Below are 23405 nucleotides of genomic sequence, written 5' to 3' on the forward strand. Positions count from 1 at the left end.
CTCAGTAAACTCCAGTGACTCCCTGTCATCAGCAAGATCAAATAAAAAAATCATCTGACATTCAAATTCCTTCATAGCGCCATCTCATCTTTTCATTCTTATACCTTAACCTACCCTCCACCATGTAGTCTTCAATGCAATGATACTGGTGTCCTTGTATCTTTGTTATTCCTCAAACAAGATACTCCAACACTCAATTTTGAGCCTTTTACCTGTATGTTACCCCTGTGGGAAATGTTCTCCTTCCTCATCTCTACCTCCAGGTTTCCTTGTTTTCTTCATGTCCAAGCTTAAATCTAATACTCTACAGCTTTTCCCAATTTCCCTTTATTCTAGTACCTTCTCTCTGTTGTTATTATTTCCTATTTATCTTGTATACATTGGTAAACAATTGTTTACATATTGTCTCCAATGGACTGTGAACTTCCAAAGGCTAAGGGATATCTTTTGCCTTTCTTTTATCACTAACAATCATCACAGTGCCTGGTACATAGTAGGCACTTAATAAATATTTGTTACCTGAAAGTGTTGTCTTCCTTATTACAAGGTAATCTTTTTGAGGGCAGGGCCAATATTTATTTTTGCTTGTCTTTGTATTCTCATGTGTATCACAGTGCCTGGTACATGGTAAATGCTTAATGAATGCTTGCTGTTAAACTAACTCTACACTATCCCTTAGATGTTATACAAAAGATATTGTTTTCAATGTTTTGACTCAGAAACTTTTTAAAGGAAGTTAAACACAGAAAAAGGTCTTGTATGTGCCAAATAATCAAAATGGCATTGTTTTCAGCAGAGGAAAGTTGAAAGCATTATGCTGCATTAAAATAATGCGATGTTGTTGTGCAGTAAAGAATGACAAATTAAATAAAAAAATTAAGAAAAAAAACAGGGAACGTGAGGTAATATGACAAAATGGATAACACTAGGAAGATGTGGGTTCAAGTCCTGCTTCAAATGTGCACTGATTACACAACTCTGAGAAAGTCCCTAAACATTTCATTGCTCTGGGCAACTCTCTAACAATAGAAGCAGAAAAGAAGGTGAAATTCTACATTGTCCTCATTGGAAGGTCAACCATACCAGTGACATCACAGATCCTAGTCTAAGCCATAGCCCTATATAAACATAGAAGCCACATGTGAGTTGATATAAAGTAAACAGAACTAGGACAACAATTCATACAGTGAGAAACATTGTGTAAACAAAAAGAACACTGAAAAGAAATTGAAGTTTGATTTATTGTGATGATCCACCTCTCTCCTGGAGAGAAATAAAGGAATCATATCTCCTTCCTCTTGGCAGTTAGGTATAGCACCATCATGAAAGAGGGCTACATGTGCCACCACACAGCCATTGCATGAGACATTTTTTTTCAATTTAACTCTTTCTCTTTGTTACAAATGAGAGTTCAGATTGAATTCGAGGATACAAGGGAGATAAAATCCAGAAATAACTATAATGTAAAAGCAAAATGCATCTGCAATATGAATTTGAAAAAAAATAATGAGAGAAAAGAACCAAAGGCATTAACCAAAAGGAGGAGACTTTCTTTGGAAAGTAGCTATACATTTAGATAAGTTTCCATAAGATAAGTAGAGCAAGGTGATTTTAAAAGCTCATCTAAGAGTCTTGCTGAAATAGCTGTAGCTATAGAAGAAAAAAACCTCCCACAGAGTGTGGTGAATTATGAGAAAATTGGAAGAAGAGACAGGTCTAAGCATGGAGGGGAGTAATGAGATGCAAGCTCTGAGAGGTAGGTTAGGGCACAAAGAGATTTAGCAACAAGAAGGTCAGCTTTGAACTGAACCATGGAATGGACGGCTGGCTCCAAAGCTGTTTGAAGAGAGAAGGAATGGCTTTTCACATTTGAATTTATTTCTTTGCTCTAAATGTAATCATTAGTCAAGAGTGCAACCTCTAATATTTGATCTAAAGACTGCAGCCTTAATATATATCAAAGAACCTAAGAGAAGAAAGATTCTCTGACCTCATGCTGCCTTTATTTCATTAGCTGGCACAGAAAGACTCAGTTCGAAGGAAAAGAGACAGCTTAACCAAATTGTTAGTGGAAGGTAAAGTACATCAAGAGAAATGCATTTCTCTATACAATTGTATTGTGTAACATGAACCCAATTTTACAAGTGGATTTTGTTAGCCAAAAATGAACAAGTCAAGTCTTTTGAGGTGGTTTTACTGTTTTGCCTTATCATTAGTTCATATCTGTTCTTTGACTTCATAACTGGCACTGCGATTATCCTCCAATAGTCAATCAATAGTGAGAAGCTATCTCTCTCTTGGCCATGCATGCACACGTAAGCAGAGAGGAAACTCTTAACTCTTGGTGCCAATAAAAGACAGATTGCCATTGCTAATGTCTCAAGCTTAAGCCAAAACATTTCCATAATTCAATCAATTCACTTCAATTATTAAAAAATTAATCAACAAACATCTATCAAGCTCCTACCATGTATTAGTCATTGCACTAACCTCAGAGAATCCAAACACAAAAATGAACTAGAGCTTTCAAGAACTTTACATTCTGAAGGCAGAATCATGTACATGTATGACAAAATGTAGACTACATGTAAAATGATTATAATATTATTTTGGGAAGAAAGGCACAAATAAATAGAGGTACCAGTAATGACTTTCTGAAGAAGGTGGTGCTCAAGTGAGTTTTGAAAGACAGTAGGGAATCCAAGGAGAAGAAGTGACGAGGAAGTACATGCTAAGAATGGAAGACAGCCCATAAAAATGCATTGGATATGGGAACTGGAGCTTTATGTGTGAACAACAGCAAACAGCCTAAAGGGACTAGAACATAGAGTATGTAAAAAGAATAAGACTAGAAAGTTGGATGGAACTAGTTATGAAATGTTTTTATTGTCAGACAGTAGAGTTTATATTTGATATTAGAGGTAAGAGGAAGCTACTGAAATTTAATTGTTGGGGGGAAGTTAACATGATTAAACTTGTGCTTCAGAAAAAAATGGTGGCTATTTAAGAATGGATTAGGCAGAGGAGAGACCTGAACGAAGGAGATTATTTATAAGCTATTGCGATAGTCCAGTCAAAAGATGATGAGGGTCTCAACTAAACTGTTGGCTATTTGAGTATGAAGGAAAGGATGCATCTAAAAATGTTACAGAGATAGAAATGACAAGATCTGAGAATTAGTTGCATATATGAAGTAAGTGAGAGTTTCTAGATGAGGATGAGTCCAAGATTATGAAGCTGAATCAGTAAAAGAATGGTGATGACCTTACTCCCTTCCTGGATCACTGCCTTGTCATGGCAGAAGGACTTAAATAGATCAATGAAACTATGAGCTAAGCTGTGCAGGATTACTCAAGATAGATAGTGGAGAGTTCTGACAAAAGATGATCCACTGGAGAAGGTAATGTCAAACCAATTTAGTATCTTTGGCAAGAATCCCCATGGGGAACATTAAAATGGTAAAAGATAAGACACCAGAAGATGAGCCCCTCAGGTTGGAAGGGATTCAACACTCCTGGGAAAGAGTGAAAAGACAACTACAAGTAGTTGCAGTACTAATGAGGTGGCTGGGACAAAGCCCAATGGAAGGTAATCTTTGGATATATCTGGTGATGGAAGGAATGTCTGATGCTCAAAAGATCCACATTGCATAGGAACTTGGAATACAGTATCTACAAATGAAGGTAAACTGGATGTGGTCAAAGAGATGGGAAGATTAAGCATCAACATCTTGGGTGTCAGTGAATTTAAATGCATGGAAAGGTGTGGATTTAATTCAAATGATCATAACATATACTTCTGTGGGCAAGAATCCCTTGGAAGAAATGAAATATTTCTCATGATCAATAAAATGGTAAGAAAAGCAGTACTAGCATATAATCTCAAAAAATGAGAGAATGATATCTGTTCAAATCTAAGGCAAATCATTCAGTATCACAGTAATACAAGTCTTTGTTCCAACCACTGATGGTGAAGAGACCAAAGTTGATCAGATCTCAGAAGACCTACAGCATCTTGTAGAAATAACACCAAAAAATATCACATTCATCATAGGGGATTAGAATACTAAGGTAGGAAATTAAAAGATAATTTGAATAAGAGGCAAGTTTGGTCTTATGATAAAAAATTGAAGTGGGGCAGAAACTAGCAGAGTTTTGTCAAAATAACACACTGATCATAGCAAACATCTTTTTTCAACAATCCAAAAGATAGCTCTACACATGGGCCTCACCAGATAGACAATACCAAAATTGAATTGGTTATGTACTTTATAGCAAAAGGTGGAAATGCTTTACACAGTCAGTTAAAACAAGACCTGGAGCTGACTGTGGCTCAGACCATGAGCTTCTTATTTCAAAATTCAGACAAATTGAAGAAAGTAGGGAAAACCATAATAATATTTTATATAGTTATTTTAGTTATTTAGGTGTGACCTAAATAACATCTCTTATGAATATGAAGAGGAAATGATTAATAGATTTAAGGGATAAGCTCTGATAGAGTGCTTGAAAAACTATGAACAAAGGTTCATATTATTGTGCAGGATGCAGCAACAAAAAATATTCCAAAAAAAAAGAAGAGCAAGAAAGCAAAACTGTTGCCTGATAAGGCTATAGAAATAGATAAGAAAGAAAAAAAGCAAAAGATAAAGGAGAAAGGGAAATATATGTTCAATGGAATGCAGAATTTCAAAGAATAGCGAGGAGACAAGATTTTCTTGAATAAGCAATGCAAATAAATAAAAGGGAGTGGTAGAATGAGAAAGACAAGAGATCTCTTTAAGAAAATTAAGAGATGTCAAGGGGACTTTTAATGAAAAATGGACATGATAAAAGATAAAAATGGTGAGGACTTAAAAGTATAAGAGATTAAGAAGAAGGGGCAATAATACACAGAACTCTGCAAGAAAGATCTTACCATCTTTTCCCGGCCTTGACTCCGCCCAGACTGGACTTGCTGCGCCTGCAGTTTCTGCTGCGCTAGGCCGCGACCATCGGACCGGACCGCCGAGATGTGCTACGTGGCAGCCTACGTCCTGGCCGTCCTCGGCAGCCACGCTTCCCCCAGCTCCAAGGACCTGAAAAAGAGCTTGGACAGCATGGGCATCGAGAGGGATGAGGAATGGCTGAAGAAGGTCATCAGCGAGCTGAGTGGCAAGAGCATAGAAGTTGTGATCGTCCAGGGGAGCAGTAAGCTGGCCTCCATGCCCGCTGGTGGTGCTGTCGCTGATGCTGCAGAAGAGAAGAAGGAAGAGAAGAAAGAGGAGTCTGAGGAGTCTGATGACGACATGGGCTTTAACTGAGCACCCACCCTGATCCTAGAGCGAAAAAAAACCTCTTATTAACAAACAAAAAAAAGTGGGGCAGTTAGGTGGTGCAGTGGATAGAGCACCGGCCCTGAAGTCAGGAGTACCTGAGTTCAAATTTGTCCTCAGACGAAACACTTGACACTTACTAGCTGTGGGACCCTGGGCAAGTCACTTAACGCCAATTGCCTTAAAAAAAATAATCTTAACATCACTGATAATTATGATGGTGTGGTTACTGATGTAGAGCCAGAAGTTGTGGAGAATGAAGTCACATGTGCCTTTGGAATCATTGCTAATGACAAGGCTAATGGAAGTGACAGAATTCCAGCTAAGGTATTTAAAATTCTAAAAAAAAAAAAATGATGCTGTTAAAGTCTGCATTCAACGTCCCACTAAGTTTGGAAAACTCAAAAGTGACCACCAGATTGGAAAAGTAACATTTACATGCCAGTCCTAATGAAGGGCAATGCCAAAGAATGTTCAAATTACTGAACAATTCTGTGAATTTCACAGGCCAGCAAGATTACTCTTTTTTTTTTTTGGCTGGTCAGTGGGGTTAAGTGACTTGCCTAGGGTCACACAGCTAGTGTTACATGTCTGAGGCCAGATTTGAACTCAGGTCCTGCTGAATCCAGAGCTGGTGCTCTATCCACTGGGCCACCTAGCTGTCCCAGGATTACTCTTAAGATTCTGCAAGCTGTGCTTTGTAACATGTAAACTGAGAATTACCAGAAGAGTAAGCTGGTTTTTGAAGAGGCAAATGAACTAGAGACTACATTTCTAGCAGTCGCTAGGTTATAGAAGGAGCAAGGGAGTTTCAGGGGAAAAAAAATCTGCTTCTGCTTCATTGACTACACTAAAGCCTTTAACTGTGTGGATTATAAAATGCAGCTTGTTTTTTAAAAAAATGGGAGTATCAGATCATCTTACTACTTTCCTGAGGAAACTATAGATGGGTCAGGAAATATCAGTTAGAACCAAACATGGAACAACTGATTGGTTTAAGATTGGGAAGGGAGTAAAACAAGGCTATTTATTGTCACCTTTTTTATTTAATTTAAATTTAACTTCAAAATGTGAAAGATCAGGCTAGATGAATCAAAAGCCAGAATTAAGGTTTCTGGGAGAAGTATGAACAATCTCAGATATGCAGATATTCAGAAGATATCACTCTGGTGGCAGGAAGTGAAGAAGAATTAAGAAGTGTTTTGATGAGGGCGAAAGAGGAGAGTATAAAAGCTAGCTTGAAATTTAATATCAGCACAAAACAAAACAAAACCAAAAACTAAGTTCTTGCTAACTGGTCCTGTTACTTCCTGGCAAATAGAGTGAGAATAAATTGAAGCAGTGTCAGATTTTATATTTTTGACTCACAGATCACTGCTGATGGCAACTGCAGCCATGACAGTAAAAGACACTTGCTCCTTAGGAGGAAAGCCATGGCAAATATGGACAGCATGCTAGAAAGTAGAAACAATACCTTGTCAACAAAGGTCCATATAGTAAAAGCTGTATGTTTTTCCACAAGCAACATATGGCTGCAAGAGCTGGACTATGAGCAAAACTGAGCACTGCAGAATTGATGCTTTCAAATTGTGGTGTTGGAGATGTTTTAGAGTACCATGGACAGCAAGGAGATCAAATCACTTGATACTTAAATACATTAATTCAGATTTATTCACTGGAGGGTCAGAAAACTGAAGCTGAAATTTAAATACCTTGGAAACAAGATGAGAAGATGGATTCATTGGAAAAAACCCTGATGTTGGGAAAGATTTAAGGCAAGAGGAAAAGGGGACAGCAGAAAATGAGATGGATAGATAGCATCATGGAAGAAAGGAATATGAGCTTGGAAAGACTTTGGAAGATAGTGGAGGACATCAGGGCCTGGCATGATATGGTTCGTAGAGTCACAAAGACTCAGAGACAATTTAACAATTGAACAAGAACAACTGTAACATTAATAATAATAATAGGGAAGGTCAGAAGATGGGAGAGATGGGAGAGGGAAAAAAAAAATTTGAAGTGAATAAATACATAGACACAAGAAAGGGCTGACCCTCTTCCAGCAATAGGGAATTGTCCAATTTGGAAAAATCAAAGCACATGTGAGGTGGAGGAATGTGAAATGAGACTGGTGTCAGATCATGGAGAGTTTTCAATAACAACCTAAGGAGTTAGAGTTCTAGTTTCTAGGCAATCAAGATATCTTGAGGAAAAGCCTCTCATACTTGAAAGAGCCTTGTATTTGGAATCTGAAAAACAGGTGTAAAATCATGGTTCTGCTATTGCTAAATGATCTTCAACAAGTCATTTGCTTTCTCTTGGCTTTATCTTCTACATCTTTAGGTTGAGGGATTTGGGCAACATGAGCTCCCCCAGTCTTTCAACTTCTAAACTCTATGATCCAACAATGTTGTTGAGCATAAAGTAATGTAATGATGGTAAAACACAAGGAAATTTGCTCCAGATTGAGTGTAAGGGAGAGGCTGAAGCACAGAATAGCAGTGACCAGACTTTTTCCCATGCCCACTATATTCTGATTGATTTTAGCATTTGTCCCTCAGCAAGGACCTACTTAATAAATTGTTTCTGGATTAATTCTAGAAGCTACTCTATCATGTCTTCATTCACCTTGCTGTCAGAAAGACTTGGGATCAAATCTTGCCTCAGGTATTTAATCCCTTCATTACCTTAAGTAAGCCACCTTACTTCTTTTGGAGTCAGTTTCTTTGTCTGTAAAAGGAGAAAGCTGGATTCAGTGATGAATAAATAACACCTTATTTCTGCTTGAAATCTATGATTCCATTACTCATTTCCTCTATCCTTTCAGTAAAATCATTGGAAAGATCATTAGTTGAAAGAGAGAGAGAGAGAGAGAGAGAGAGAGAGAGAGAGAGAGAGAGAGACAGACAGACAGACAGACAGACAGACAGACATAGAGAGAGAGAGAGACAGAGAGAGAGAGAGAGAAGAGAAGAGAAAGACAGACTGAGACAGAGATAGACAGAGATAGAGACAGAGAGAGAATGAAGCAATGTCATTACACATAGTGAATAAATTAACATTTCAGGGACCAGAGATCACCGAAGAGGATGGCATCTGACACACCAACTTTTCTCACCTTACACATCAACAAATATTTGTTAAGTGTGTACTATATGCCACCCACTGTGATAAGGGCATGGGCTACAAATTAAAACACAATAAAACAAAAATCTTTTATCTCAATTTCGGAGAATGGTAAAGAGGAGATTCAGGAAAAAGGGTAGCAAAGAAAGTGATTCTTTTTCTAGGGCTTGGGTCCAGCAGAGGCTTATTATGGGGTGGTTACACAAGGACTATAATGCATTTCATTCTACATTATCTTTTCTCATATTAATATTATTGTGCTATCATCTGCCCTGTGTCCACTGTCCATTCAACTGGTAAACACAAATTAAGAAGTTAATTAGCTGACCACCTCACTGAAGTCTGAGAGCAGCTTCATTATCTCAAGTCAATTGTGGGTTGATTTATCAATTAGCTTTACTAGGGACAGTTCCAGAAGTATTGCGCATTGCAATGTGACATGATTTAATTACAGTGGAGTCAACTAGCATGGTCTTCAAGGCACTGAAAAGCAAAAAGACAAAAAAACAGTAAAGCTTTTGGGGAAAATAATAATAAGTGATGGTTTTATTTGAATGTGAAAGTAGGAAAAAATGGAAATACAGCCTAGAATTTAGGAAGGACAATCCTCCTAATGCAAAATGTAATGTGTTCCATGTATTAATTATTTTCCCTCTTTGATGCTATCAATGCTAGAATAGTCTCATTGTGGAAATGTGTTTTTTTTCTTTCCCCAGACCAGCAGGATTCTTCATTTAACAAATTCTTTACATGGAAATCTTCTCCACTGGTTCATATAAGCAAATCATTCATACCTTAAACTTTTAGAGAGCTGCCTGTGGCACTGGCAGTTTCATTTGAAAATGTTCACTCAACAGTATGTGTCAGTCATGACTGGAGGGCAAATCTTTTTGATCATAAGGCTCCACCCACTACTCATCATTTAAAAATGCCTCATAACTGGTAAAATTGTGAGAAGAAAAATTTGGCCCACAGTAGACTGTAGGGTCAGAGATTGAGGAATCCAACCTTCTCTCTACAAATGAATAAGTTCGAGAAGGTTTTAATGACTTGCTCCTGGTCACACAGGTTTAAGTGGCAAAGCCAGGATTCAAATTGAGGTCTCTCACTCAAATTCTAGATTTAATTCAATTAACATCCTCCTAAGAGAAGGTGAGTATGTCATTGTTTCCCTCAGTTTCTTCATTTATAAAATGGGGATAATAATAGTTTCTACCCAAAAGAGTATTTGTGGATTCCTATGAGATGTTTGTAAAATGCACATACAACTTAAAAGTGCTCTGCAATTAACTGCTATAATGAAGATGCTGATGAACATCTTCACCATCACTTTTATCTAGTCACCTACTCAGCCACAAGGAGCAATAGATGGATCTCCCTCTCAATCTTCCCATGAAGCACACATTTTGGATATTTAATACATAATCCATGGATGTTTTAACTATAAGCTCAAATTGGAACATGTCTTAATCCAGGACATAACCCAAAAGAGATACCTTTTTTATAATTCATTAACCCCTAATGCTAGATTCTCTAGGAGATTTGCAAAGGAGCTCATGTTGAGGACTCTACAAATCTGAATATATATCTCTAGTTCCTTTATAAGCACTCAACATAAAAAAAAATGTCTGCCAGGCAGAAGATAACTTTTACTTGGTGTACATGTGATATAGGACCTTAGAATGAGATAGTCAATGAAATAAAGAATACATGGTAGTCCATAAACTCATCTAAGAAAGGAAATGATTTCAGTATGGCCATTGGGAAACACCCTGAAATTCCAGTAACATTTCTTTTTCTTTTGGAATACTACATATACCATACTAGTTTGGTTGCTTTCTGGTGACCATTATGTTTCATATATCGGAGAGATGCCATGGTTAAAGTGGCCATATGAGCAAAGATTTTTGAGAAAAAAAAAGACCTAGGTTCAAGACCCTGCTTTGCCATACTTTTGAGGTAAAATCTAGAAAGAGACATTTTCTATCTTGGAATTTTTCTCTTCAACTATAAAATTAGTATGATAGGCTAGAAATCTTCCCAATAAGATCAGAGGTGAAGCCAGGGTGCCCATTATAAAAACTATTATTCAATATTGTATTAGCAATTCTAGCTACATCAATAAGAGAATTAAAAAAAAGAAATTGAAAGAATTATAATAGACAATATATAGAGTTATAATAGGAAACAAAACTATCACTCTTTGAAAATTATATGATCGGGTTACTTAGAGAATCCTAGAGAATCAACTAAAAAAACTAGTTGAAACAATGAATAACTTTAACAAAGTTGCAGGATACAAAATAAACCCACACAGATCATCAGCATTTCTATATATTACCAACAAAGTCCAGCAATAAGAGATAGAAAAAGGAATTCCATTTAAAGTAGCTGAAGAACTGTTGGTGGAGTTGTGAACTGATCAAACCATTCTGGAGAGCAATTTGGAACTATGGCCAAAGGGCAACCAAACTGTGTACACCCTTTGATCCACAAATACTGAAGTATTTGTATTCCAAAGAGATCATGAAAAAGGGACAAGAACCTACCTGAGAAAAATATTTATAGCAGTGTTTTACATAGTGGCAAATAATTGAAAATTGAGGGGATGTCCATCAATTAGGGAATGACTGAGCAAGCTGTGGTATATGAATGTAATAAGAAATGATGAAAAGGCAGATTTCAGAAAATCCTACAAAGACTTGTATAAAGTGATACAAAATGAGATGAGCAGAACCAGGAAAACATTGTACACAGTATCAACAACCTTGTGTGATGATCAGCTATTAAGGACTCAGCTCTTCTCAGCAACACAATGCTCCAAGACAAGTCCAAAGGACTCGTGAAAGAAAATGCTATCCATATCCAGATAAAGAAGTGGATTCTAATGCAGATTGAAGAATATGTTTTCACTTACTTTATTCTTTCTTGCATTTTTAAATCTATTTCTTCTTTCATAAATGTGACTCATATGGAAATATTTTTACATGATAGCACAAGTACAAACTATATCTAACTGCCTGCCATTTTTCAGAAGAGGAGAGGGGGAGGAGGGAGGCATAAAAAATTGGAACTCAAAAGCATGTAAAAATGAATGCTAAATTTTTTCTTGATATGTAACTGGGGAAAAGCTAAAATACGGTTGAACTTTAAAAATATAAAAAAGATAATAAAATAGCTGCAGAAAATATAAAATATTTAGGAGTCTACCTGCCAATGCAAATCCAGGTGCTGTATAAACACAATCAGAAAACACTTTTCATAGAAAGAAAGACAGCTCTAACCAGGAAAATATTAATTGCTCATGGGTAGGCTGAGCCAGTATAATAAAAATAACAGTTCTACCTAAATTATTTTATTATTCAGTGTCATACCAATCAAATCACAAAATTATTTCTGGAGCAAGAAAAAGGATAATAACAATTTTTCTGGAAGAACAAAAGATCAAGAATACCAAGAGAATCAATGAGAAAAAATGAGTGAAAGTGCGCTAGTGTTAATAAATGTCAAACTATATTATAAAACAATACTCATGAAAATAGTCTTGTGCTGACTAAGAGAAAGAGTGATGAGTCAGTGGAATAGTAACAAATGGCCAGAGTAATCTAGTACTTAGTAATCCCAAAGATTCAAGCTTTCCAGCCAAGAACTCATTGATAAAAATTGCTGAGAAAACTGGAAAATAGCAGAAACTAGGAATAGGTCAGTATCTCAGTGTATTCCAAGATAAGGTCAAAATGAGTAAATAAGTCAGATATAAAAGGGTTCTATCATAAGCAAATTAGGGAAGCACAATTTTATTTTCCCTGTTGGATTTAGGGATAAAAGAAAATAAGTAAACAAGAGATAGAAAGGAGTAAAATGGATAATTTTGATTATATCAAATTAAAAAAAAAGTTATTCAGAAACAAAACCAAGATAACCAAGATAAGAAAGAAAGCAGGGAATTGGGAAAAAAATATAACAAGTCCCTTTGATAAAGGCATCATTTCTTATATAAATATGTAACTGAATCAACTTTATAAAAACACATAAGCCATTCCCCAATTGATAAATTGTCAAAGTATATGAACAGAGAAATCAAATATATCCATAAATTATATGAAAAAATGGCCTAAACTACTATTGATTAGAGAATGAAACTTGTAACAACTTTGAAGTACCACATAATACTCATCAGATTTGCTAATATGACAGAAAGAGAAAATGGCAAATGTTGGAGGGTATATGGAAACATTGAGACATTAATGCATTGTTGGTGGAACTGTGAATTGGTCCATGCATTACAGAGAATAGTTTGGAACAATGTCCAAAGTGTTATCAAACTGCAAAACCCTTTGACACAACAAAATTAATGCTAAATCTGTATTACAAAGAGGTTAAAGAAAAATTGGGGAAAACTATGTATAAAGATATTTATAGAAGCTCTTTTTGTCTTTTCAAAGAATTGGGAATGGAGGGAATGCCCACCAATTGGGGAGTGGCTTAATAAATTGTGGTATATGATTCTGATGGAATATTATTGTGCTACAAAAATAACAAGCAGTATAGTTTCAGGAAAAAAAAAAACAACACTGTGTAGTCATATGTGAACTGCTGCAAAGTAAAGTGAGTAGAACCAGGAGAATATTATACACAGTAACAGCAATAGTGTTTGATGATCAACTTTGAGTAACTTAGTTTTGTGGGGGGTTTTTTTCTGATCAATACAATGACCCAGGAAATTCTGAAGGACTTAACAATGAAAAATGTTATCCTCTTCCAGAGAGGGAACTGATGGAGTCTAAGTGTAGATTGAAGCATATATTTTTTTCATTTTATTTTTCTTGCTTTTTTTTTTGCAAAATGACTAATATGGAAATATGCATGACTTCACATGAACAACTGATATTACACTTCTTGCCTTCTCAATGGATGGGGTAGAGGCAGTAGGAAGGGAAAGAATTCAAAATTTCTCTTTTCTCACAGATTCTCATAACTTCTAATGCTTCAAATCAGTGTCTTCTCCTAAGCAGTGATTCATCTTCAACTTACAATGTGAAGCCTGATAATTCCATCTTTCTGTTAGTTAGACTAACAATCATTTTATAATATTCCCAATATCTGCAGTCATTTGATTACTTTTTTTTCATTACATGTAATCTTCAAAACCCTATAAATTGTGTCACATGTAAATGAATTGATGGGCCACAACACCATTAATCACTGTTACCTCTGTCATGTTCTGCCTTCAATCAGCCGGCTTTTTTGTTTGTTTTTTTTTTGTTTTTCTTTTGTTTTGTTTTGTTTTGTTTTGAATTTTTGCCTTCAAACGGGTTTCAGTACATTGATCTGAGGTAAAGTTCTCTATCTGGCTCTCGAAACAGTCTCTTCTCAACATTTTAACTAAGAGGTGTTCTTTTCTTCCTAGAGTTGATTTTATCCCCTTTCCTTACACAAATTTCATTTTTTCTTCCTCATTTAGTAAAAAAAAAAATACATGTTTACTTCTGAGCGATAGTATCTTACACAAAGACAAAAATGTGTAAAGTAATTTTTAAAGGAATTTACATTCTACTCAGGAGAGTTGTCAGGTAGTACCTAGAATTCATTTGGATAAAATAGAGCTGAACATTGGTGGAAATTCTTGCACGTACCTGCAGTTATGAGCCAAAAAATTTCCATTGAAGGTACTATTCTATCATAATTAGGAACATTGAGAGATATCATAAGGACTTTTTAGGATTGTATTTGTGGACCAAGATGCAATGATAGATCATAATAAAGGGTACTCCGACCTTTACTTTAACTATTAGGAGACAGCTTTTTCCATTATATGACTTCTGTTCTTGTTCTAACTTTGTCTCATATTTTGCTGTTGCTTTAAAAGTCTGGACCAAGGAGCAACACTGGATTGTCAACTATTGGCCAAGCATCTTCTAGCTGATGAGTCAAATGCATTGGCAGGTAAATCTAAACTGGAAACTCGAAAATATTGCAAGTGCAGCAAGTGTCAAAAATAACAAGTGGAATAAACAGATGTCGGGAAGGTGGACGATGCCAACGTTGCCCTGTGGTGATAGTAGGCATGAGGCTACTTCTAAGGATCCTGCTTGAAGATGAGAGGCAGTGGAGGTGGGGGTGTAGCAGAGTAGGACAAGGTACTAATTTTCCCCAGCCTACTATCTGGTTTCTTCCTATTTTACTTATGTTTGCTAAGCTCCTTGGTTCCTATGCTAATAAGTGACATGTACTCTCAGAACACTCTAAGGGTGTAACCTAGTGTAAAGCCCTCGTTACACAACCTTTGTTCTGGATAAATGATAGCTTGGGGAAAATATTTTGAGAGAGACACAGACAGACAGACATACCAACACAAAGATGGTAAGAAAGATAGAAATACAGAGACACACAAAGACAGAGAGCCTGAGACAGCCAGTTCCTTCACTTTTGTTAACAGTGAGGTAAAGAAAGAATCTGGAGACAACAAAGTCGGCCATATTTAACTCAGAAACTAGAGGACTGGCTGTGGAGGGAAAAAAAAGAATAACTGGAAGACAAGTGAAGAAATTGCATTCCTACTATAATCTTCCTTGGGAGCAACTGTCATCTCTCTCTCTCTTTCTCTGTCTTTGTCTCGTCTCTCTGTGTCTCTGTCTGTCTCTCTTACACACACACACAGACACACACATATACATCCTATTCATTTTCTTAATTAAGATGGATGAGCTGTTTCAAACTGAGCTGTTAGAGGAAATAAACATAAACCCGTTTATTGAATTCACGCTTCTCTGATCCAAACTTTCCCTTCATACTAAGCTATAAAATGATCTCATACAAAACCCAGGATAATAGTTTGATTTCACTGAAAAATTCCACTTTGAAAAACAATTATGAGTTATGTTTGGGGTTTTGGAGGTGATATCTTTCCCTCAGGACTTAGGCAATTTGTCCTTGACTCAGGATCCTACCTGTTAACCATACTAGACCATCTCACCAGTATTGGGAAAATATGGCTTTCAATCAAAAAGGTCACTCCAGTGCACTTTGTGTGCCATTAACTATCAAATATGGTGAAACTATCAAAGTGAGCTTGTTGTTTTCTCCTATGTGATTTAAAAGTAAATCATCAGCTTTTCCATACACCACCCCCTCATTATATGGTTCGACCAAGGCCAAATATTATCTTGTTTTACAGGATTTTTTGACCTGTCATGCCTCCTGACCTTGTATTTATGCTCATAATTTTTGAATGCCACTAAAAAATTTCTCATTTATCCTCATTTACTTTTATATTTTTTTCAATTAGATCATCATTTTGCATAAATGCTTTGCATTTGTAATAAAAAGTGATAACTAACCTCCTAATGCCATCTGCAAACATGACACTTCATCACTGCCTCAATCCAAGTCACTTGTGAAAACATTGAACAGTGCAGGGCTAAGGCCAACTTCCTAGGGCACTCCAATGGCGTTTTTTTTTTCCAGTTGACAGTGGATCATTCCTCACTTCTCACTGGGTATATTCATCCAGTCAGTGTCAAATATCACTAATTAAATTGTTTTCTTGCTCGTCTTTCCATCCTATCTATAATCACAGCATGAGAGACTTGTAATTCAACAAAGCATTTCCCAAAGTATACTATGAATACCACATTGCCATGTCACTTCAAGGACCCTGTCAGAAAAAAAAAAAACAACAAAAAACGATGAGGTTAGTTTACCATGAACTGTTTTTGATGAAGTGGTAATGGTTTTCTTTTCACCGCTACTCTTTCTAAATGCTCACAAATCATCCTGTTAATAACGTGTGCTAGAATTTTTTCAGGAATACAATTCACTCAATTCATCTTCAGTTGGCAGGTTTCTATTCCACCTCCCCAGTGTGCACATTTGGCCTTATCCAGATCTATGGCACTTCTTTTATTCTCCAATATTTAAAAAATAATGACTGATACCTAACTAAAAGACCTACAAGTTCTTTCAGTAGTTTAGAATGCCCTGCACACATGTTAGTATAGTTTGTATGTGTATAATCTCTGTGACTTTGGACAAGTTACTTCATCTCTTCATTTTTCACCATCTGTCAGATGCATAAGTTGTGATAGATTATCTGCATGACATTTTCTTACACACTGAATCTTAAAAACTAAAGGATCATTGGAACATTTTGAATTCAGGTGTATAGAGTTATCACTGTTTTAAATTATTTATTAGCTGATATGAAAGAAAAAAAACATTTTGAACTATCTCATAAAATCCCATATGAGCATTTTTCTATTTTCTTACGTATATTGTTTTAAATCTTAATCTTATAGGGTTTTTTCTCATTGATATTTCATGAGTTGAACATTTTCCTACTTAATTTACAATTAAATTTCTCAAAAACAGTTTCAAAATGTCTCAAAAGCAGTCCTTGAAAGTATTTGTCATTTCAATCTTCTCTGTCTCTTTAGAAAAGTAAAGCTATATTTTTCCCAATAAAATGAAACTTTTAAGTTCAAATGGATTTCTAGCTAGGAAAACTGCTTCTCTCCTCCTACTGTTATTCTCAGATAAAGTAGAATGATTGCCTTAAAGAGTCATGACAATGGTTGAAATAAGACATTGGAAGGGAATAAAGAAAACTAGGTCTTCTAGCCCAACCCTTTCATTTTGCAGAAGTAGAAACTTGTTCATAGGGAAGATGTCCGAAGTCACAATAATAGTTTAAATGCTTCATTCCTGGCCCTCCTAATTAGATCATGCTATCACTCTTCTTAATGCATTTCTATTCAATTCAACATTTATCTATGCTACTATGTGCCATGCATAATATAATGTACTGAGAATTAAAAAAAAAATTAAACACACAAAGGCTCTTTGTTTTCAAAGGACTTAGAGTCCACTGAGAATACATTAGAACCAGTAGGTTTACAGTTAGGTAAAAATGGAGTAAAAGAAAATAAGTTCCTGGGACAGTTAGGTGGTATAGTGGATAGAGTACTGGCCCTAGAATCAGCAGGACCTGAGTTCATATGCATTGTCAGACGCTTGATACTGTGTGATACTGGCCAAGTCATTTACCCCAAATACTTCTCCAAAAACAAACAAACAAACAAACAAACAAACAAACAAATAAATAAATAAATAGATAATAGGTTCCTAACAACTACCAGAACTTGACATTTATAAGATGATATATAAACTGAGACTTGATTGGAGCTAGAAATTAAAAAAATGTTTAATATGGGGAAATGATGGACTCAGTGTTCAGACTGAAGTTTACATTTGTTTTTGATTTTGAATATGGCCACCATGAGTTTTTGTTTTGTTTGTTTATAAATGTTAAGAATTTGATTTTTCTCATTATCTTAATAGTGGGGAGCAGAGTAGAAGTGAAGGAGGAGGAAGTGGGAGGGGGAGGTATCAAACTTGAAAAAAATTAATTTGAACTTTAAAAAATACCATTAACAATTATGAAAATTGCCATGTGCTGTCTTTACCTGTATCCTGTTGTTGAAAAACAATGAAAAACAAAGAATAAACAATAACAAAAACACTTCTAACTTTCTACCAGAATCTTAATCATGAAAATATAAGTATTTTCATCATCATCATCATCATCGTCAACTCCCATTTCTGTAGTATTTTTTTCCATATTGTGATTTCTACACAAGAACTCCAGGAAGTAGGTAGGATGATATAATTCAGGCCTCAATTATGAAGATATCATCTCCTTTTTTACTTAAAGGGTCCTTTCAAAGAGCATACTCTTCTCTGCTCTACCCCTCTCCATTATCCTCCATTTGTTCCCTGTTTTCCTTTCTGTTTTTGAGAGGTGACCTGTTTCCTTCTCAGAACCAGTCACTCTCTCTCTGAACTCTTGATTCAATCCATTTTTGTCATCTACAGGGGCTAGTCTTCATGTTTGCCAAATTTTCTCATTGTCATTTTCTTCTTATCCAGTAGCTAATTTCAGTCCACAAAAATAACCTTTTTCTTGCTCACCTTAAAAAATAAAGACAAAACAAAAGACTTGACATCACTCCCACTCAAGATATCATCACATATGGCTTCTCTTTATGATGGCCTAATTCCCCAAAATGGTTGCCTAAATTTGTTGCCTAAGTCTCCTCATCTTCCACATGTTCCTCAAACTCCTTGCAGTTGGATGGCACTAATTACTCAATAAAACTGCTTTTCCAAGGTCATCAATGTTCTCTTAACTATTAAGTTTAATAGTCATTTCTCAATCTGCATTCTTCTTGTACTCTCTGTGCCTTTTGATACCGCATCTACCACTTTTCCTAAAAAGTATCTCTTTTCTTGGGTTCTTGATTTGGTTCTCTTTAATCTGGAAATTCTTTCTTATCTCCCTTGCAATATAATTATCCCTCTCCTGAAACTAAATGTGGGCTTCCCTGAGGATTTATGTTGGACCGTCCTTTTCTTTTCTTTCTCAATATTCTGTGTCATGGTGATATCATTAGCAACCATGGCTAAAATTATCATCTTTATTCAAATTAATAACAACAATAATAATAAATACCGACAGATGAATATATACCCACATATGTATGTGTATCTGCAAATATATATATGTGTTTATATCTATGTGTGTTTTTGTGTTTTCCTGAGTGGATATTGAGCTGTCCTTGTAAGGAAGTTAAGGAGTAAGAAAAAGAAGTAGTTTCAAATCCCATTTGTGGTATATACTAGATGTGTGATCCTCAACAAGTTACTTAATAGTCTCAGTGCCTCAAGCACCTTTTTAAGATGATAAGTTTCAGGGCAGTTTTAAATCTACATTTTAAGAGGAGGTTCCCCAAGCAAGTTAAATCACAGGTCAAAAAATCCTCATACTTAGTTGTAGATGTATGTAGATATATATATATATATATATATATATATATATATATCTACATACATATATATATAAAATATATATATATATATATATATATATATATCTACATACATATATATATAAAATATACACACATATATATGTGTATATATATACACATATATATGTATATATATATACACATATATATATACACACACACACACACACACACACGTGTGTGTGTGTGTGCGCGCGTGTGTATATACCTACATGTGTATATTGCATAGAGAGATATTTGGGCTTGGATAGTGAGTTTAGTTGTATCCTTATAATCCTTATAAGATATAACTTCTATCTATGATTCCTGATAGTAAAATACTACAATATTTCAATATCAATTGCATTTTGGGCATCTTACTATCTCCATCTTATGCCTATCTGAAATTAAACATGTTTCAAATGAAACATTATATTCCCCTGAAAATATACTCCTTTGAGATTTCTCTATTTCTTCTGAAAGCTGGGCCCTCTACACATCTTCCAACTTGATAAACTATAAAATATTCAGAGGAAGACAACCAGATGGTGAAGGTTATCTCATTTAAGCAACAGTTGAAGGAACTAGAAGTATTTTCCCTGAAAAAGGGAGATCTCAAGGAGGACATAATAGATATTTTTGAGTGTCTGAAAACTTATTACTCATAAATATGATGATATCTTGTTTATTTGGCCCTAGAGGGTAGAACCATCACCAATGATCTACCAAAGGCAAATTTAGAGTTGCTATAATTTATGTATCTGTGTACACATTATAGCCCTCAGGAGAATGAAAATTCTTTGAAGTCAGATATTTTTTTCTTTTCCTCTCTACCTCCCTACTTCCTTCCCTCCTTCCCTCCTTCCCTTTCCTTTCCTCCTTTCTTCCATCTCTCTTTCCTTTCTTCCTTCATCCTTCCCTTCCTGCTTTCCTTTCTAACAGCAATACCTAAAACTTGATGATTTTAAGACTTGTACATTGCAGACACTTCCCCTGAACTTATTAAATACTTACTATAAGCAAATAATATTTTCTGCAATATAAAGATGGAAAATTAACATTTCTACCTTCTAGGAGTTTAAATTATAGTAGAATGAGTACTACATATACCTATACATTATCATAGATAAGTGGAAATTCCAAAGAAGATAGGAAATGATAGCAGCAAGGAAAAGATCCAAAGTGGGTATTTCTCTTCCCTTGGAGGTTCTCCAGCAAAGGCTCAATGACCGTATTTTGGATGTTACCATGGCAACTGCTCTCCTGTCTTAGTTGGACTAGTTGGGCTCTGAGGTCTCTTCCAACTCTCAAATTCTGTGAATCTGAGTGAGTCTATTGAGTGGTCTTTCTACAGATTTAACTAGGATACAAATTAAGTCGAGAGTTGAACTAAAAATCAATAGGACCTAAGTTAAATTCCTGTTTCAGACACTAGCAACTGGGCGACTACGGGCAAGACACTGAACCTCCCTCAGCTTCAGTGGCCTCCTCTGTAAAATGGGAACAATAATAGAAACTACCTCACAGGTATTATTATTCTTATTATTATATCACACTATTTCTCAGAATGGGGATTATATTCCTTTGTATCCAGTAATTTATTTTTACCATTTTCGTAGCAAGGCAATCAGAATTAGGAAGACCTGAGTTCAAATATGGTATCAGACACTTGACATTTACTAGCTGTGTGACCCTGGGCAAGTCACCTAACCCCAATTGTCTTACCAAAAAGCCAAAAAAAAAGTATCAGTTTTACTCAGACCTCCTTGATCAATTTCCTAGAATAGCTATTCACCAGTGACCTGTTAAAAATCTTAAATGACTTATTAATTAGCTTTTTGTTGTTTCTCTCGTATTTGTTACTGTTTTTCAATGAATGAATGAACAGATTCTACACAGGAGAAAGTAAACATGGGGGGGGATGAAAATAATGCTTCTGATTCTACCATTCTACTGTTCATAAGTCTTCTAAACTGACTAATCATAAATTATTAATGCCAGCGTGGCTGAGATACACTCTATCTCTTTTTCTTGAAATATTTCTCTGAGTCATTCCGGCAGTGGCTTTGACCGATAAGCCAATAGCAATGCCATTTGCATAATCAAACTGGCACCTCACTTTCCTGCTCACTAGCTATAGAGTTGACATTTTGGCACATGATGTATTGGCACTTCACATCAAATTGATACCCCAAAATCAGTATTTCAGGATGATAAAAATATAAATAAATCACTATTAAATCTGTAGCATTTCAACTAATACTTGTTTCTAATGGCAAGTAGTCTGTGGGAAAATGTATTCCTCTACAGTTGAAGAGAGACATAAATCACATACCTCAATTATCTGATGGATCTGTGTGTTTAATCATTCGTGCAATGGGTCTATACTCCATCAATTCAGATTGCAGTCTATCTATCTTTTTGCAGCCTCTGTGATTCTTCTTCTTATCATTTCATATATCTTTTTGTTGTATCCTATTCTTTCTGTGGGACATCAACAAATATTTATTAAATTTTTACTTTGGTAGAGTCTCCTTCTAAATCTTAAATTTCTGCTTCACTCCCAATCAGATTATTCATATTCAACAAGTATTAGTTAGGTGTCTGCTATTCTCAAGTAACTGTAGATACAAAAAATGAAAAGGAAAGAATCCTTACTCTCAAGGAATGTATATCCTATCTGAGGTTACAGCACAAAACCAAGGGACTAGATAATATTTGTGGGTAGAAAATTCTGAATATGTGGGTAATCAATAAAATTTATCACACAAAGTCTTGGAGAATGCTATTGAGTGAGTACATTTTTGGCTGAGTCACAACATATGAACAGAAGTAGAAGATGGAATACTGAATTCTGAGAAGAGAAAATACTCAAGTTTAGCTGGAATAGCAAGAACCTTAAGGTGAACAATGTGGAAAAAACAGCTTTGAAAAGGTAGGGTGAAGTCACATTGTAAAGAGTTCCAATGCCTAGCAAAGGATTCTCAATTTTATCTGGTAGAAACAGGGTTCTACAACAGGGAGATAATGTGGTCTGACTTCTATATGAAGGTGAATCTGTGTTCTTCAGGGCAATACAAGGTAATCATGAGCTCTAACATGCTCTACCAAGTTATAAAATAAAACTTAGAGTACAAACTCAATGGTAGTTAGCCTAGCTCTTATTTCCAAGGAGCCAACTGGACAAAATTTAATCACCAAGGTGACTGTAGAGTGATTAATTTGGGAAGCCATAGTTACTCTGAATAATCTCTTAAAGGATAAGATAATTGGTAATTATAATTCTTCTGAACATATAGTTAGTTTTGGCAAAGGTAATCTTCCCATTGGTGATTTCACAGAGCTTTCAAATGACCAAAACATCAAAGATTAGGACACAAATTTGTATACACACATATTTTATATACATATACACATGTGCATCTATACATATACACACATACATATATACACATACTTACATATGTACATAATACATACACACACATACATACACACGTACATATGTACATACATAATATATAACAATAACAATAACAACCGTATCTTATATTTGATCAGTTAGTGATCCTGTTCCTTGAGAAGCAATCTTTGTTAGACTCCAGTATGAACTTTTTCAAAATAGTGTGAATTCACAGCATACTTAGAGGGAAGAGAGTAATCAGTTTTAGCTGGAGTATTAACTTCTCTGTGAGCAAGGGAACTTTACACCCCACTGTCAATGTTGCCATGACTGAAGTTGATAATCATCCCCAGATATGCATGGTGGAAGGAACTTAATTGTTTTACCAGTTTGTTCATGAATAGGTTACATAGGAATGTGTCTATATGTATTTTATGTATTTTAATGTATTTTTATAGGCTATTTGGGTAAAAATTCATTCTTCTTGTGACTTTCCAAAAATCCCAACCTAAATTAACAACGTATATCCTGAAAAGGCATGCAGTCTTTCAAGGTTTCTCTGGGTATTGTGTTAAATGATTATGTTACATGTTTGAAGATATCACATCACACATGCTATGATGCTATCTTCAATTTTATAGATCTCCATTTCTCTTTCTGTACTTACTTCCACCTTGCTATTGAACTCCTCAAATGTAATTCTTTGATCAATACT

At 35.4% G+C, this 23405-nt stretch overlaps 1 pseudogene; it reads left to right on the plus strand.

Annotated features, from left to right (window-relative positions):
- The first annotated feature begins 5011 nt into the window (after positions 1-5011).
- LOC110200973 (large ribosomal subunit protein P2 pseudogene) lies at positions 5012-5302 on the plus strand (annotated as a pseudogene).
- The last annotated feature ends 18103 nt before the right edge of the window (positions 5303-23405 follow it).

The sequence above is a fragment of the Phascolarctos cinereus genome, unplaced genomic scaffold, assembly GCF_003287225.1.
Source record: "Phascolarctos cinereus isolate Bilbo 61053 unplaced genomic scaffold, phaCin_HiC Scaffold_9;HRSCAF=440, whole genome shotgun sequence".
Classification (NCBI taxonomy): Eukaryota; Metazoa; Chordata; class Mammalia; order Diprotodontia; family Phascolarctidae; genus Phascolarctos; species Phascolarctos cinereus.